Genomic DNA, 18,808 nt, shown 5'->3' on the forward strand with positions numbered 1-18,808 from the left:
GATTTTAATTGGAATTGCATTGAATCTGTATAGCACTCTAGGTAGTATGGCCATTTTGACAATATTAATTCTGCCTATCCAGGAACATGGGAGATCTTTCCATCTTCTAAGGTTTTCTTGAATTTCTTTCTTTAGTGTTCTATAGTTCTCATTGTAGAGGTCTTTCACCTCTTTTGTGAGATTGATTCCCAAGTATTTTATTTTTTTCGAAGCTATTGTGAATGGGGTAGTTTTCCTAATTTCTCTTTCTGAAGATTCATCACTTATGTATAAAAATGCATTGGATTTATGAGCATTGATCTTGTAACCTGCTACTTTACTGAATTCACTTATGAGTTCTAAAAGTTTTCTGGTGGAATTTCCAGGTTCCTCTAAATATATAATCATGTCATCAGCGAACAGGGATAGTTTGAGTTCTTCTTTTCCAATTTGTATCCCTTTAATTTCTTTGGTTTGTCTGATTGCTCTGGCTAGAGCCTCAAGGACGATGTTGAATAGAAGCGGTGAAAGAGGGCATCCCTGCCTTGTTCCAGTTTTTAGGGGGAACGCTTTCAGTTTTTCACCATTTAGAATGATATTGGCCATGGGCTTAGCGTAGATGACCTTTATAATGTTAAGGAATGTTCCCACTACCCCAATTTTTTCTAGTGTTTTGAGCATGAAGGGATGCTGTATTTTATCGAATGCTTTTTCTGCATCTATTGAAATAATCATGTGATTCTTAACTTTAAGTCTGTTGATATGGTGAATGACATTTATTGATTTCCGGATGTTGAACCAACCTTGCATCCCTGGGATAAAACCCACTTGGTCGTGGTGCACTATCTTTTTAATATATATTTGTATGCGATTTGCTAAAATTTTGTTGAGAATTTTTGCGTCGATGTTCATTAAGGATATTGGTCTGAAATTTTCTTTCCTCGATGTGTCTCTGTCTGGTTTAGGTATCAGGGTGATATTGGCTTCATAGAATGAGTTTGGGAGGGTTCCCTCCTCTTCTATTTCATGGAATGCTTTGCGGAGTATTGGAATGAGCTCTTCTTTAAAGGTTTTGTAGAACTCAGCTGAGAACCCATCTGGTCCCGGACTTTTCTTTGTTGGTAGGCTTTTGATGACCTCTTCTATTTCATTGCTTGAAATTGGTTTATTTAAGTTGTGTATGTCCTCCTCGTTCAGTTTAGGTAGTTCATATGTCTCTAGAAATTTGTTGATGTCTTCGAGGTTTTCTGTTTTGTTGGAGTATAGATTTTCAAAATAGCTTCTAATTATGTTTTGTATTTCACTCATGTCTGCTGTGATGTTTCCTTGTTCATTCCGAATTTTAGTAATTTGAGTTTTCTCCCTCTCTTTGTTAGTGTGGCTAAGGGTTTATCAATTTTATTTATTTTTTCAAAGAACCAACTATTTATTTTATTAATTTTTCCAGTTGTTTCTTTTGTTTCGATTTCGTTGATTTCGGCTCTGATTTTAACTATTTCCTGTCTTCTACTACTTTTGGTATTGGTCTGCTCTTCTTTTTCTAGCGCTTTGAGCTGTAGTGTTAAGTCATTTATTTGTTGATTTCTACTTCTTTTTTTGAATGCGCCCCATGAAATAAATCTTCCTGTAAGTACTGCTTTCATAGTGTCCCAGAGATTTTGATATGATGTGTCTTTGTTTTCGTTTACTTCTAAGAATTTTTTTATTTCCATTCTGATGTCTTCTGTTATCCATTTATCATATAATAGCGTATTATTTAATCTCCGGTATTGGAGAAGTTTCTGTTTTTTATTCTGTCATTTATTTCTAATTTCAATCCATTATGATCTGATAGAGTACAAGGTAGTATCTCTATCTTCTTGTATTTGCTAACAATAGCTTTGTGACATAAAATATGGTCTATTTTAGAGAAGGATCCATGTGCTGCTGAGAAGAAAGTGTATTCGTTCTTTGTTGGATGGTATATTCTATATATGTCCGTTAAGTCTAAATTGTTGATTGTGTTATTGAGATCTGTGGTTTCTTTATTCAATTTTTGTTTGAACAATCTATCCAGTGGTGAGAGAGGTGTGTTAAAATTGCCTAGTATTATTGTGTTGTGGTCTATTTGATTTCTGGAATTGAGAAGGATTTGTTTGACGTATGTGGATGAGCCAATGTTCAGGGCATAGATATTTATGATTGTTATGTCTTGCTGATTTATGCTTCCCTTAAGCAGTATGTAATGTCCTTTTTTATCCCTTCTGAGTAGTTTTGGTTTGAAGTCCACATTATCTGAAATGAGGATGGATACTCCAGCTTTTTTGCTATGTCCGTGTGCATGGTATGTTTTTCCCCATCCTTTTACCTTTAGTCTATGGGTATCTCTTTCTATGAGATGAGTCTCTTGCAGGCAGCATATTGTTGGATTTTTCTTTTTAATCCAATCTGCCAGTCTCTGTGTTTTGACTGATGAGTTCAGGCCATTAACATTCAGGGTTATTATTGTGATATGATTTGTATTCCCAGTCATTTGACTCATATTTGTTTTTTGACATGATTTGGTTTCTCCTTTATTTGGCTATTCCTTTAGGCTAGCGCCTCCTGTTGCTGATTTGCATCGTTGTTTTTCATCTCTTCCTTATGGAATATTTTGTTGAGAATGTTCTGTAATGCTGGCTTTCTTTTTGTAAATTTCTTTAGCTTTTGTTTATCATGGAAGGATCTTATTTCGTCGTCAAATTTGAAGGTAAGTTTTGCTGGGTATAAGATTCTTGGTTGGCATCCATTTTCTTTCAGGGTTTGGTAAATGTTGTTCCAGGCCCTTCTAGGTTTTAGGGTCTGGATTGAAAAATCTGCTGATATTCTTATTGGTTTCCCTCTGAATGTAATTTGATTCTTTTCTCTCGCGGTCTTTAAAATTCTGTCTTTATTTTGTATGTTAGGTATTTTCATAATAATGTGCCTTGGTGTGGGTCTGTTGTAATTTTGTATATTTGGAGTCCTATAAGCCTCTTGTACTTGGTTTTCCATTTCATTCTTCAGATTTGGGAAATTTTCTGATATTATTTCATTGAATAGATTGTTCATTCCTTTGGTTTGTTTCTCTAAGCCTTCCTCAATTCCAATAATTCTTAAATTTGGCCTTTTCATGATATCCCATAGTTCTTGGAGATTCTGTTCATGATTTCTTACCATCTTCTCTGTTTGGCCAACTTTGTTTTCAAGATTAAATATTTTGTCTTCAGTGTCTGAGGTTCTGTCTTCCAGGTGTTCTATCCTATTGGTTATGCTTTCTATGGAGTTTTTAACTTGGTTTATTGTTTCCTTCATTTCAAGTATTTCAGTTTGTTTTTTTTTTCAGTATCTCTAACTCTTTATTGAAATGATCTCTTGCTTCCCGTATTCGGTCTTTTAACTGTTGATTGGTGCGATCATTTAATGCCTGCATTTGCTCTTTCATCTCCTCCTTCAGTGCCTGCATTTGCTCTTTCATCTCCTTATTTGCTTCCCTGATTGTTTTAATTATGTACATTCTGAACTCCCTTTCTGACATTTCTTCTGCTGTGCTGTCATTGGGTTTTAATGATGTAGTATCTAGGTTTGTTTGGGACATTTTCTTCCCTTGTTTTCTCATATTGGTCAGCTGTCAGTGGGACCCTGAGATATTGCAGATTTCCTCTATTGGCTTATAGTGTCCTGGTAGATTTCTAGTGTATCACCTCCCAGCCTTCAGTAGTCTGAAGTCTTGGAGGAACTTGATAATGCAGTGCTTCCGAAGAAAGCTGCCCCTAGCCCCCTACTGGTTCCAGGGCTTGGAGCTGGCCCTGTGTGGAAAGGCTCTCACTGGGGGCCTGCACCCTGCAGCTGGCCGTGTGGGAGGAGCCCTCCGCCGGATTGTGGAAGGCTACCTGGGGAAGACTCTAGCTGCCCTGCCCTGCTCTGATAAGCCACCCCTATCTGTGCCTGCTGCCCAGGCCAAGTTTCGCCCAGTGGGGGAGACTCACCCCGTGACTCTATTTTTGTCCAAGTCTCTCAGTGCCTCCCCTTCTTGAGTCCTGGGTTCTGGAGCGACTGGAGATGCAGTCACCCCGTAGGCCGCCATTTGGATTGCCCCGTGGAAATAGCCTGCGGCCGGAATGGGCAGAGCCGCCTGGAGAAGTCTCTGGCTGCCCTGCCCTGATCCCAGAGGCTGCTTGCGGATCAAAGCTCTCCGCTGGCTCGGGGACTTGTGGCTGGCTGTATGTAGAAAGGCTCTCACTGGGCGGTCTACTCCGAGAAGCTAGCCTTGAAAGGCGCCTCCCACCGCAGGGGTCCAGGCTGCTTGGGGAGGTCTCTGGCTGCCCTGTCCTGGTCCCTGAAGCTGCTTGCGGGCCTGAGCATGCCGCGCTGGCTCTGGGACTTGGAGCTTGTTCTGATCAGAAAGGCTGTCACTAGGGGGCCTGCTCCGAGAACCTGGAGAAGCTGGCTGTGTGGGACAGGCCCACCGCTGGAGTGCGCAGGGCTGCCTGTGGAAGACTCTAGCTGCCCTGCCCTGCTCCGATAAGCCACCTCTATCTGGGCCTGCCACCCGGGCCGAGCTTTACCCAGTGGGCAGACTCACCCGTGGCTCTATTTTAGTCCGAGTCTCTCAATGTCTCCCCTTCTTAACTCCTGGGTTCTGGAGCGACTGGGGATGCAGTCACCCTCTAGTCTGCCATCTTGGATCGCCCCACAACTGAATTTCTAACAGCTGTTTGGCTGGGGTGGGGGGTCTTATTCAATTCATTGTCCTCTTGTTCAAGTATGAGGCTGTGTTTTTTTTGTTGTCATCTATTGAAATGTTGATGTCTTTTTATAACATGAGAAGCCTCTAATTTGTAAACTGAATTTGGGCTATGGAACACGTGGCTTACCTCCATTCCTGAGCCATAGAGGCCCACTATTTGCTGTTCTTAGGGAGTTAATAAGAGCTTTTGTGACCTGGCTTAGTCACACTGTATGGCTAAAATCTAGATGAACTGAAAGGAAAAAAGGAATGGGATAAAAAATCAGCAATGACTGTGAGTAGAAGGAATGTTAGAATTTTAAAAATCATCATATGGTATAGACCAGAATAAGAAGTTTGGAACAGCCTAGGAGGAGAGCTTTTTAATTATAGCAGTCCTCAAGACATTTGAAATAGGTAGGATGATTTTTAATAGGCAAACCTTTGGCTTTTAAAATAATCAAGGATTCAACTTTTTGTGTGTGGCTTATTAAATGTGCACATACAAAATTTAAAGGGAAAAGGTAAGCTTTTATGTAAAAATGTTTTGATTTATGGTTTCCTGGACTTTGAAAGCCTCCTTGTACCTTGATTAAATAAATACATTCAGAGGTTTTAAAACTTAATAGAATTGTGAAGAAGAGGCTCTTTTTGACCCAAGCAGATATTTTTAATATAGCAATTAGGCATGTCATTAGGAAGATTATTAAAAGCAATGTGCAACCTAATGCTTGAAGGGAATTACTAAATAATGAAAATGAAGTTTTAGAAATTTGGATACATTAACTAGAAATAAAAGTAGATCTTTTCATGTAATACCAAATTAACAATAGAATTTAAACATTCTAAGATACTACTTTATGTATTTTCTTTTTCTTAAATTATTTATAAAGGAATACATGAATTTTTTTTTTCCCTTGGGGAAAAAGAAAAGCCTTGCAGATCAGACTGAAGTTCTCTTTAACCACTATACTCTCCCATTTTCCAAGGGATCATTATTTTGCCATTTATTCTTGCAAATTATTAAAATGTTTATGTGGAAACACACATATATTCATCTAAAATATTTAGATTTTGCAAAGGTGTCTTTATTAAAAACACCACAGAATATATTGACTGTTGGTTCATATTAAATATGACTTTCCACTGTATGTTTTGTTTTTACTGTTGCTTCAGTATTACTAATAGTAGCTGACATTTTTTGAGTAGGTGCCATGTGCAAGGCAGGATACTTAGTATTTTTCATGTAATTTAGTTCCATAATCATCATAATAACTTTCAGAGGTGAATAAAATGTTGATTTTATATGAATGAAACCCCACCTTCTTTATACCCTCCATTTACATTAAGTTACTAATGCCAGTAGTTTGGCATTCTTTGATAACACTTCATTTAGGGTATTTTAAATTGGTAAGAGTATAACTCTTAGTCCTGTTATTTTGTTATTCTTGTGTTGCTGGCCTTTACCACGTCCCTGGAGGCAAGTATTTCCTTGTTGGACCAGAAGGCCAGAGTATGAGGGTGACTCCTGCTTACCTTTTGGGAATGAAGAGGTATAGTATGTGTCACATTTGACTCATTCTAAATGAGGAACAGACAACCCCAGACATTTCCTCACTTGTTAATGGTTTTTGAAGCCTGTGCTTGTGATGTTGTCTTTATTTTGAGGACAGTAATAGGATATCAGACCTAGTTTGAAGAGGGTTTGACTTTGAAAGATGCCTTTTGCTATGCCCTTAGTCACACTGGTACGAGGAAAGTAAAGCTGCTGAAATGGAAACTCTCAGCATTTTTATGAGAATTGGTGTGAAGGGAATGGGTGTGTTGAGAGAAAAAATTATGCTTATTGTGTATACCCTGTTTTGAAATTTGGATGAGGATAATTTCAACATTGCATGACAAAGTAAAGAACTTCTAGTGAAGGAATAACCATCAGAAAAGTTTTAAGTCTCAGCTCATCTGCTTAAGTAGCAGCAGACCTTGAAAAAGCCTCTTTATACTGTTTTAATCAAATGATGATATAATATCCACTTCATATAGTCCTGGGATTTAAATTATGCAAAGTATTTTATACATTGCTAAGTACTGTACAAATATGCCAATATTAGATGGTATTCTTACTATTTTCATCGTCAAAAGAATTGTCAAGGCCTCCTACAGTTTGTGGCTTTTACTAATGCCTCTTTACCAAAGACTTAACCTGCTCATTTCTATCCTTTATTACTTGGAAGAAGTTAACCATATTGGGGTTCTGTTATTTTGAGAATAAAGAGACCCTGTTGCTGAGTAATTTAACAGATGTATATCAGTCACCATTTCTTCTGACTGAATGCTAAAAAAGATCACCTACAGTAACTCTCAAGGAGAGGAGAAAGCATATGCTAAAGGTTCCAATAAATAAAATCTCACCGTCAGCAATACATTAATGTTTATAGGCACTTTTGGTCTTTTTGTCTTCCATACTTAAAAAAATATTAAGGTCTATGCACTTACTAAAACATTCGTCAGTAAGTTTTATTGTAGATTTTGTTTGTTAAGTAGAACACTTAAAAATGATCAAATTGTCTTGCTTTGGTTTCTTTTTTGGTTCTAATTCTTAATTTATTCTGAAATCTTGAATAGTATTCAAGAAAGACATGAGGTTTTTATGTTTAATAGAACAGCACATGAGTTAAAAATAGTTAAGCTTCCATTTCCAGAGTATGCGCTCATTTCCAGATGAAGAGACCAAGCTCTGTGGCGTTTGCATTTGCTCTACTTTGTGGTTCACATTCTAATGGGGCAATTTAAACCCAATCAGAAGTCTGGCATATTTGGGTTTGGTTATTGTTTTCCTCACTCCCATTTTGCTAATATTTTCCTAATACAAATGTTGCAGCAATTCAGAATATGTGGAAAAAATGACTACCTTTAGCTTGTTACAGTACTGAGACTTCATTCTCTGAGTCAGTACTAGAAAAATTAAACATCAGTTTTTACGGGAACTAATATGCCAACAATTTAAATCTTATTTGCTGTTTTTAGGAATGTGCCATTTATTGTATATAGATTATTCCTGGAAGAAGACTATGTGCTTCAAAGGAAGTACTTTGCTGGGGGGGAAATCATTTTAATTTCTTTGTTCCTTCTTCTGGATAATTCTGAAATGCTAATAACCCTTTTGACATTTTTTGTTGACTTGTTCTGCCATTTCTGTATTCATTTTTTTTTAACGATCCTTTGTGGCAAACCATCTCTATCTTAAAGTTGTACTAATGGAAAAGTTAAATCTTGTTTCAGAGTGATCTATGAAAGTTCATTCCATATTTTAAACTTAATCCATTTGGAAACATCACTGTTTTTCTCCATTTTATCTGGTTTCCCTACCTATGAGGACTCTTGTGTATGTTTGTGTGTGTGTGCACACATTTTAGTATATCTTAAATGCACCTGTTTGTGGAAACTGAGCATTTCTCCTCTTTCCTAGATATAGTAAATCAATCAATCTCAATCAATCTCTCTCTCTTTCTCTCTCTCTCTCTCTCTCTCTCTCTCCCTCTCCAGATCACATCCAGGGGTCTCTGAAGGTAACTAAGATCTGCACAGTTGCATCAGCTTTTCAAAATTAGCAGGTAGAAATATTTTAACTTGCCTTGACTATAGCTAAGCTACTTTTTAAAAAAAATTAATCATTTAAATTGTTTAAGTTTCTGAGTTAGAATATTGAAGAAACTTTTACATTGACTAGATAATGGATATAATAATAAGAATTTCTGATTCAGTTGCCTATTATTTACTGTGGAAAGAGTGCTTTCCCTACAGACTTATTAGGAACAAGATGTTTAAAAAACATGCCAGGGTGGAGGCCCATTTGTTTGGTCTGCTTTATAGAAGCCGTGCATCCCTACTTATGAATCTGCCACCTATTTCATCTACCCACCCCTGCCTGATTCTTCAGGTTTCTTTGGAGAGTATACTTAAGGCTCTGTTGAATAAGGCCTGTGTGGCAGTTTAAAAAGCCAAAGGCTGTTTCCTAGAGCAACCCAATTTTATCATATTATTATGAAGTTTTGCCTCGTGCTCTGCGTGTGTGTATATGTGTGTGAAATATCTTTTTTCCTTTTGCCCAGTCCCCCTCTCTGCTCTTGTATATTCACATAACTAGAAGGCAGCAGGACTCCATTTGTCAGAGGCAGTAGGAGGAAGTACAAAGATATGAAAGGGTTACTATTCACATTTCCTGTGTAATTCCCTCTGATCTTACTGAGCTGTAATTCCTTTCTTGATGTTAAGCATTCCCAGGCTCCTTTAACCTTCTGGCCTGCTAGCACCAGCCAAGTTTGTCCCAGGTGATTATGTAGGCGAAAAACTCCTGTGTTTTTTTAGGAGTAGAAATGGCTACTTCTCCATGAGATAGGCTACATTCCTTTGCAATCTGCAAAGAATTCCCTTTCATTTAAAACAACAACAGAGCTGTAACATATTGGTTTTTAAACTAATATTTAGCAACCAAGTTTGTTGTTGGTTTTATTAGATTTTTTTACTCTGCTGATTCCTGGTTTAGTATATTTCTGGTTGAATGAAACCCTATTGATCATTTCAAGATCACATTCTTCCTTCTAAAAATATGTTTCATAAATAGGTTTTGATTCTAAAAGGGTAAATTTTGATACTAACATCTCACTTTGAGACTACTTAATTGGGATATCATTTTAAGGTGCCTTAGATATGAAGCGTTTCAGAAACTGCAACATTTTTGTTTCTTTGTAGTCAATTTAGAAGGTTATGGTTGAGCATAGCGAAGATACTTACTTCTGACTTCTCTGGTTTTGAAATAGCAATTCATTTTGATTCCACAATTTAAAATACATTTTTGTGGTTGGCAAATAGTTTCTATTTTTACCTTTTTCCACTTAAGTTTTAAAAGAAAATGTTATGCTATGAAGCATGAGAATGTGTTAGCAGCTATTTATCAGCTGAGAGGGACAGGAAGTACCTATGCCAACACTGCCCTGATCTTAGGTAGTGAGCATGTGTTTAGACACAGCTCTAGATATACATTTACTCATTCTGTTTATAGCACATCTTTGTCCTTAGCAACTTGGGGACCTAGAGTTGTGGGGGCAGAAATGAAACTGAAGGAGTTTCTGGGTTAATTTAATTTTTCTGGTGCTTGGGAAAAATAAACTGTTTGTGTTACTCAAAGCAGTACATAAAATTTTTTAATGTACTTTAACCAAATGTAACACAGTTGAACATGGAGGTAGATAGATGAATTTTTAAATTTCTTATGGTCAGATCTTTATAGAGTGCCAATATGACTGGTTGATAGTTCTCATTCATGTTTAGTTTTCCAGTATAGCATAGAGCCTGTTGACATAGTAGACATTCAGTAAATGTTTTTTGAATGAATGAATTGTACTGACAAATTACTATTGTAGATTTTTTAAATTGTTCTGTGTGTGCATGATTGGGTGGCACTTGTCTAAATATGTTACTTATATTCTTACCATTTACCTCTAATGATAGATACTGCTCCAAGTTCCTTTGTCATTAAACAGTTAATTCCTTCATAGTCTTCTATGCCCAGGTCCTAAGATACTTCACTGGCCTAGCCATGACATTGTTCTCTCATAGAAAATAATGATGTGTTGTCAGCAGTTACTTTAGTTAGTTAATACATCAACATTTCTTAAAACTATAATAAAGAAATGTATTGTTTTATAGTGGAAAAACACTTATATTTCTCCCAGGGATTAACTTGGAGGGATTAAAGCACTGCAGAGCAGTATCAATCAGTCAACAAACACTTACAGAATGCTAATATAAGCAGCATTGTACCTAAATATGTGGGCTCTCCAGGGATGTGTACAATCTTATTTGTGCCATCTAGTTTCCCAAATGTCTCAGTGATCAGGATTTGTATACTAGTCAAGTCAAACAGCAACTTAAAATACATTAAATATGATTGTATGCTAAGTGAGAGGCATGAACCCGAAGCAGATAGTTTAGGGAAGAGAAATGATTTTGGGTTGAATTAGAGAGTGGAGTACAATTTGTGGAGGAAACTTGAATAGGATGTTAAACAAATAGTTGGTGTTTGGATATAAGGAATGAGGAGGCTGACATTTATAAATAAGGGAAACAATTCTCATACCTCTTGTTGCCGGCAGCATTATAGAAACAACAACAAAACCTTAAATGTGTGGTGGAGACCACATACTTATATTCTCCTGAAGTAGAATTTTAGCTTCCACTTAGAACATACAACAGCTCTTTTGGCCACCATAAGATCATTTCCACAGGAGATGCCCCTGAATTTTTCTCCCAATTAAAATTTCTGCAGAAAGACAAATAAGAAAGTATATTGAAAAGCTGTGATTCATGACTTCATAAAGGTTCATCTAATCTCAAAGTCAAGTTTAATGGTATTCACTGCTGAGTTACATCTTGATTTGAATTCTAACATATAAGAAGTTGTTTCCAAATTCACTATTATTTGAACATATCTAGGCATCTTGGGGTATTATAGATAAAATAAATTTCACAGTAGGTTTTTATTAACATCTTAAAGTTTTTTTATAATAAAGCAGTTATTATACTAATATATAACTAACTACTAGTCTTTGGTTTTGTAGATAAAATTTTTATAAAATTTACAGAGACCCTTTAGTTGTACTTAATTTTAAAAAGCAAACACACTAGTGTATTTAGAGTCAAATTTTGTCTCTCATTTTATTCTTTTATTGCACAGCCAAAGGAAAAATAATAAAGTAGTACAGAAATGAAGCCAGTTTCTTTAACATAGTAAAGGCAGAATCTTAAGGCAGTCTGCTGACTTTATTCTTTCAGTCTTGGACAGTGGCAAATTTATGTGGCCCTTTATGTGTTTCTGAATCTCTATATGTGTTCAACTGTATGAATTGCTACCAGCATGACAATGGAGGAGAAACTATAGCTAACTGGCTTCTCACAGAATATTTTTGTAAAGAACTATAGTTTTCAAAGATCTAGATAATCAGTGATTAAAAGGGCTTAGTAGTTACTTTTAGAAAAGGTGGGAGAAATCACAGTGTATACTGATATTTTATTTAACCCAGTATTTCCCAAATTTATTTGAACTTGGAAATACTTCATCATCCTTCAAATTAACTTCCTTTCCTTTCTTTTTCTTTTCTCTCTCTCTCTCTCTCTCTCTCTTTCTCTTTTCCTTCCTCTCTCCCTCACTCTCCCTCCTTTCCTTTCCTTTCCTTTCTTTATAAGCACACTTATTAAAATCTCCCATAGAACAAATTTTAGGAATTGTCACTGTGATGTTTCACACACACATGCACACACGCACACGCACGCATACACAACATATTATTTTGGTTCTGTTACTTAAGTTTGCTGTAAATAGGATTTAGCTAAGTATATGGAAGTTACTTCTGGGGGAAAGAAAAGGGTAGGTTAAAGATAAAATGAAACTTTCCCTTTTTATCATAAATTTTTGTTTTATATGCTTTTCCCCATTAGTCTAAATTCCTTTTGTAAACTTAAGAATAAAAAGAAGTGAAAAGACTTAAAAGTCATTAAGAGAAGCCTTGCTTTATAAAAGGATTATTTATTCCAAGATTTTGTAAGTACTGGTCTTGGGTATTTTTAAACTCACTTTGTTTAGAAAATACCAAAATTCATAAACTTTTTTCTAAAACAAGATATGAAGGAATGGAAATCTGATTAGGTAAACTTAATATCTCTAATATCTCTTGTCTTTGTTACCCTTGCATTCTTGTACATGTTCTATTGTTGCTATTAGTATACTCTGCCATCATTTTCTATTTATATGCTAAATGAGGACAAAGGCTTCTATATTTTCAGTATCTAACCTTGCACACTGCTGGGTATATGGTAGACTTTCAGTAAATGTCTGTTAATGTGGACATCAGAAGTGGGGAGATTTAAGTTCATAGTTATTCTTAGGGGCATATATTGATGGTTGTTGCTTTCAAATCTTAAGATGACTATGTTCTTTTGAATATATCTTGAAAATATAGCTTATTTAAATTTCATATTTATGTCTGTCTTGTCTAAGAAAATAAGGTGGTATCCATAAGTGCACATAATAAAATAGAATCAAATAAAATTTAAGATAAATGGATGGAAGAACAACATTGAAGGACTTGTACTATTTAATTTCAAAATTTTTGGTGAGAGAATCAAGACAACATGGCATTGACTTAAGGGTAAGGATATAGATCAATGAAGAAGAATTGAGAGACCAGAAATAAGCTCTTAAAATTTTTGTTTCCTTGATTTTTGAAAGTGCTGCTAAGATGATTAAATTCATAAAGGATTGTCCTTTCAACAAATGGTGCTGAGACAATGATATCCATATATTGAAACTTCTTAATAAAAATCAACCATATATAAGAATTATAGACCTAAATCTGAGAGTAAGATAAAGTTTCTAAAAGAAAGCATAGAAGAAACTTCATGACCTTGGGTTAGGCAAAGAATTGTTAGACATGGCACTAAAATCATGATCCATAAGAGAAAAAAGTAATAAGTTTGATTTTATTAAACTTAAAGTTGTTAGGCTTCAAAAGACATTGAGAATCTAAAAAATAAAGCTAGAGTGGAAGAAAATACTTGCAAATTATGTATGATAAAAGACTTGTATCTAGAGCATATAAAGTACCCCAAAACTAAACAAAAAGATAACATACAACCCAATAAGTGAGCAAAAGAACTTGATTAGACTCTTCATCAAAGATTTAATAAGAATGACTAATATGCACATGAAAATATGTTCAGCATCATTAGTCATTAGGAACATATACAATGAAATAGTGCTGTATATCACTAAGGTGGTTGTAATCAAGTTAAAAACACAGTGAGATACTGCCATATACATACTAAGATGGTTGTAATTAAAAGATACAAAACAGTGTCTAAGATGTGGAAAAACAGGAACTCTCAGTCATTATTGGTAGGCATGTAAAATAACACAATCACTTTGGAATATAGTTTGACTGTTTCTTTGAAAGTTAAACCAATTTCCGTATGTTTTTGTCAAGGGTCTCCAAGGGTCTCCAGAAAAACAGAATCAATAGGATGTTTACATGTTTAGGAAGAAATTTATTTTGAGGAATATAGACTCAACCCAGATTGGAGACTTTTTTAATGTGATCGCAGAAATCAGCAAGCTAGAGTCTCAGGAAAGTCTGTTTGAGTCCAGAATCAGTCTGCTGGAAAACCAGCAAGAGCTGATGTTGCAGAAGGAGGAGGAAGACCACTTGGGAATTCCATTTTACTTGAGGAAGTCTGTCTTTAGCTTTATTCAGGCTTTCAACTGATTGAATAAAGCCCATCCAAATAATGGTGCTTTCTACTTTGCTGAAAATTTAAATTTAAATATTGATCAAATTTAAATATTGATCTCATCAAAACTGCTCTCACAGAAACATTAGAATGATGTTTGACCAAACACAAGGCAGTGTTGGCCCAGCCAAATTGACCCATGAAATGGATTGCCACACCATCAAACCACCATTTTCACTTTCTAGAATCTACTCAAGAGACATGAAATTTTATGTTGATACATACATAACTTGAATGTTATGTCCATGACAACTTTATTCACAATAATGGACAAAACAAGAAACAGTGTAAATACTCATCAAAGTGGTATGTCCATACAATGAAACAATACTCAGCAATGAAGAATGTCAAAAAATATGTGTGAAAGAAACCTGATTAAAAATAATATATATTATATGATTTTACATATACAAAATGTCTAGAAAAGGAAAACTGATGGGAATGGAAAGTAGTTCAGAGAAGGGAGTCTGAGTAGAAATAGAGACTGACTGTATATGGACTAAAGGAAATTTTGGGGGGTGATGGAAATGTTTTAATACTAGATTATGGTGATGATGGTAAAATATGACTGAACAGTCCATATATAACAGATGAGTTTTATGGTATGTAAATTGTGCATTGATGCTGTAAAAATAGATTATAAAAATGGGACAGGTGTACTAAGGGTAGGTCACACAATGCCACTTTTATAAGCTCCTCTCTTTTACATAAGGTGAATCACAAATTCTGCTCTAAGCTAAGGAAACCCCTCTCAAGAAGAGATGTGTTTTCTGATATTCACAAGATCAAAATTTATCAGTATTTTGAGAGAAGTCTAATAGCTTTAACACAATGAAAATTGTGTCCTTTTAGTCGTAGTGCAATGTAAGGAACTTTGTCCTCAACAGCATCCTTCTAATAAAGAACTAAAAACTCACTGCATACATTGGTGCACACCTTTAAACCCACTTATTTGGGGTCCAAATCAGGAGCATTTCCAGTTCAAGGCCAGCCTTAACAAGTTAATGAGACTCTGTCTCAAAAATCCTGGGGAGGTAGCTCAGTGGTAAAACATCCCTGGATTCAATCCCTAGTATCAAAAAAATTTTTTAATTGAAAAAAGATCTGAAAACTCTCTTCTGCACATTTGTTTATTAATCTTCCCCTCAATATCATTAATGGTTAGCAGTAAAGATACTTTAGTAAATTACATCGCCCTGGCTAAATAGGAAGGAAAGCAGTAAGAGGGACAAGACCAGGAATACTGCTCTTTGTTGGTATGACTTACTCCAGCTACAGGGTAGATATGGAGTCATTTTTAATAGCAAGGTTGAGAGTTACAGTTGGCATCTCATTAGGAAAGTTGGAAAGTCTGAGAAGGAAAAGTATTTGAATAGAATATCTGCCATCTCTAAATGGAAGTATGAGTTGATGGGTTAAGATTCTCCTTGGGAAATAATTTTGGCTGTTTTCCAGCACATAGGTCAGGGGTCATTCCAGCTTTAGAGTTGAAGAACATGGTCAATGAATTCAACTCAGTATGGTACATTTTTCATTGTTTATAAATTTTCACAGGTAATGCATGCTTATCTTAAAACATTTCTAAAAACTTAATTCAGATATCAAGTATAAAATCTATAGAAAAACAAACTATCCTTTATTTTCTCTAGTCCTTCTTAACTAATAACATGTGTTTAAGTTGTTTCTAAGTTTTAGCTGTATAATGCTGCAGTAAACATATTGACACTGAGTACTTGTCCATTTTTAAAAAAAATATTGCATGCATGAGCTTGCACTTATACACACACACATACACACAAACACACACATTTGTATACACAGTTATCACTTTAATGATAAATATTTCCTCTTATATACTTCATGTTTTCTTATACGTATTTTTAATATTTTTCAAAAATTGCTGCTTTAAGCATATAAAATCAAGGCTCATAAATCTAATGTGCATTTTTATTCGTAAGTGATGAGTCCTCTGAAAGAGAAATTAGGAAAACTATCCCATTCACAAAAGCCTCAAAAAAAAAAATTTCTTGTGAATCAACCTAACAAAAGAGGTGAAAGACCTCTACAATGAGAACTACAGAACACTAAAGAAAGAAATGAAAGAAAACCTTAGAAGATGGAAAGATCTCCCATGTTCTTGGATAGGCAGAATTAATATTGTCAAAATGGCCATACTAGCAAAAGTGCTATACAAATTCAATGCAATTCCAATTAAAATCCCAATGACATATCTCATAGAAATAGAGCAAGCAATCATGACATTCATTTGGAAGAATAAGAGACCCAGAATAGCTAAAACAATCCTTAGCAGGAAGAGCAAAGCAGAGGGTATCACAATACCAGACCTTCAACTATACTACAGAGCAGTGGTAACAAAAATGGCATGGTATTGGCACCAAAATAGACAGGTAGACCAATGTTACAGGATAGAAGACACAGAGACAAACCCACATAAATACAGTTTTCTCATACTAGACAAAGGTGCCAAAAACATACAATGGAGAAAAGATAGCCTGTTCAAGAAATGGTGCTGGTAAAACTGGAAATCCATATGCAGAAAAATGAAACTAAACCCCTATCTCTCACCCTACACAAAACTCAACTCAAAATGGATCAAGGACTTAGGAATTAGACCAGAGACCTGCACCTGATAGAAGAAAAAGTAGGTCCAAATCTTCATCATGTCAACTTAGGACCAGACTTCCTTAACATGATTCCCAAAGCACAAGAAATAAAAGCAGGATCAATAATTGGGATAGAATCAAACTAAAAAGCTTTTTCTCAGCAAAGGAAACAACAATGTGAAGAGAGAGCCTACAGAGTGGGAGAGAATCTTTGCCACACACACTTCAGATAGAGTACTAATCTCCAGAATCTATAAAGAACTTAAAAAACTTTATACCAACAATAAAAATAATCCAAGAATACAAATAATCCAATCAATAAAGGGGGTAAGGAAATGATCAGACACTTCACAGAAGAAGATCTACAAGCAATCAACAAATATATGAAAAAATGTTCAACATCTCTAGTAATAAGAGAAATGCAAATCAAAACTACCCTAAAATTTCATCTTGCCCCAATTAGAATGTCTATTATCAAGAATACAAGCAGCAATAGGTGTTGGGGAGGATGTGGAGAAAAAGGTACACTCATAAATTGCTGGTGGGTTTGCAAATTGGTGCAGTCACTCTGGAAAGCAGTATGGAGATTCCATAGAAAACTCGGAATGGAACCACCATTTGACCCAGCTATCCGACTCATTTGACCTTTGGTTTTTGGAGACTGGCTTACTTCACTTAGCATCACAGTCTCCAGATCCATCCACTTTTTGGCAAATATCATAAAGCCATTTCTTATGGCTGATTAAATACTCCATTATGTATAATACCGCATTTTCTTTATCCATTCAGCTATTAAAGGGCACCTAACTTAACATTGTGAATGGTGCTGCTCTAAACATTGATGTGACTGGGTCACTGTAGTGTGCTGATTTTAAATATTTTGAGTATATATCGAGGAGTGGGATAAATAGGTCAAAATGGTGGTTCCATTCTTAGTTTTTTTTAATTCTAATTAGTTATACATGACAGAAGAATGCATTTTGACACATCATACATAAATGGAGTATACCTTCTCATTCTTCTGGTTATACATGATGTAGAATTACACTGGTCGTATAATCATATAAACACAGAGTGTCATAATGTTCAATTCATTCTATTATCCTTCTGACATCATACCTCCTCCCCTCCCTTCACTCCCCTCTGTCTAATCCAAAGTACATCTAGTCTTCTCTAGGCACCCCCACCATTTATTGTGAATTAGATCCACATATCAGAGAAAACATTCAGCCTTTGGTTCTTTGGGATTGGCTTATTTTGCTTAGCATGATATTCTCCATCTCCATCCATTTACCAGAAGATGCCATAATTTCATTCTTTAAGACTGAGTAATATTCCAATGTGTTTATATATATATATATATATATATATACCACATTTTCTTTATCCATTCATCTGTTGGAGGGCACCTAAGTCAGTTCCATAGTTTAGCCATTGTGAATTGACCTGACATAAACATTGATGTGACTGTGTCACTGTAGTATGCTGATTTTAAGTCCTTTGGGTATAAACTAAGGAGTAGGATAAAGAAGATACGGTGTTTGTGTGTATATCAAGGATGGGATAACAGGGAAAAATGGTGGTTCCATTCTAAGTTTTCTGAGGAATCTCCATACTGCTTTCCAGAATGGTTGCATCAGTTTGCATTCCCACCAGCAATGTATGAGCATACCTTTTCCCCACATCCCCGCCTACATTTATTGTTGCTTATAATCTTGCTAATTGCCATTCTGACTTAGAGTGAGATGAAATCTTAAAGTAGTTCTGATTTGCATTTCTCTACTTACAAAAGGTGTTGAACATTTTTTCATATATTTGTTGATTGACTCGATTTCTTCTGTGAACTGTTCAGTTCCTTAGCCAATTTATTGATTGGGTTCATATATATATATATAGATAGATAGATAGATAGATAGATAGATAGATAGATAGATAGATAGATGTTAAGTTTTTTGAGTTCTTATGTATCCTGGAGATTAATGCTTTATTTGAGGTGCATGTGGTAAAGATTTTCTCCCATTCTGTAGGATCTGTCTTCACATCGTTGTTTCCTTTGCTGAGAAGAAACTTTTTCATTTGAATCCATCCCATTTATTGATTCTTGATTGTACTACTTGCACTTTAGAAGACTTATTAA

At 35.4% G+C, this 18,808-nt stretch overlaps 1 protein-coding gene across 20 annotated transcripts in view; it reads left to right on the top strand.

Moving 5' to 3' along the window:
* The window catches only part of Znf438 (zinc finger protein 438), a 192,563-nt gene that overhangs the window by 48,626 nt on the left and 125,129 nt on the right, over nucleotides 1-18,808 (top strand). Inside the window, exon 1 of one of the 20 annotated variants that reach the window (XM_047521024.1) lies at nucleotides 8,264-8,316. The exons of 18 other annotated variants lie outside the window; for them this stretch is intronic. The gene's annotated coding sequence lies outside the window, so the exon portion shown is untranslated. Of the gene's footprint in view, nucleotides 1-8,263; nucleotides 8,317-18,808 lie in introns of those variants that run through there. One more of the 20 variants, XM_047521027.1, reaches the window with a different exon arrangement.

Source organism: Sciurus carolinensis, chromosome 12 (genome assembly GCF_902686445.1).
Source record: "Sciurus carolinensis chromosome 12, mSciCar1.2, whole genome shotgun sequence".
Taxonomy (NCBI): domain Eukaryota; kingdom Metazoa; phylum Chordata; class Mammalia; order Rodentia; family Sciuridae; genus Sciurus; species Sciurus carolinensis.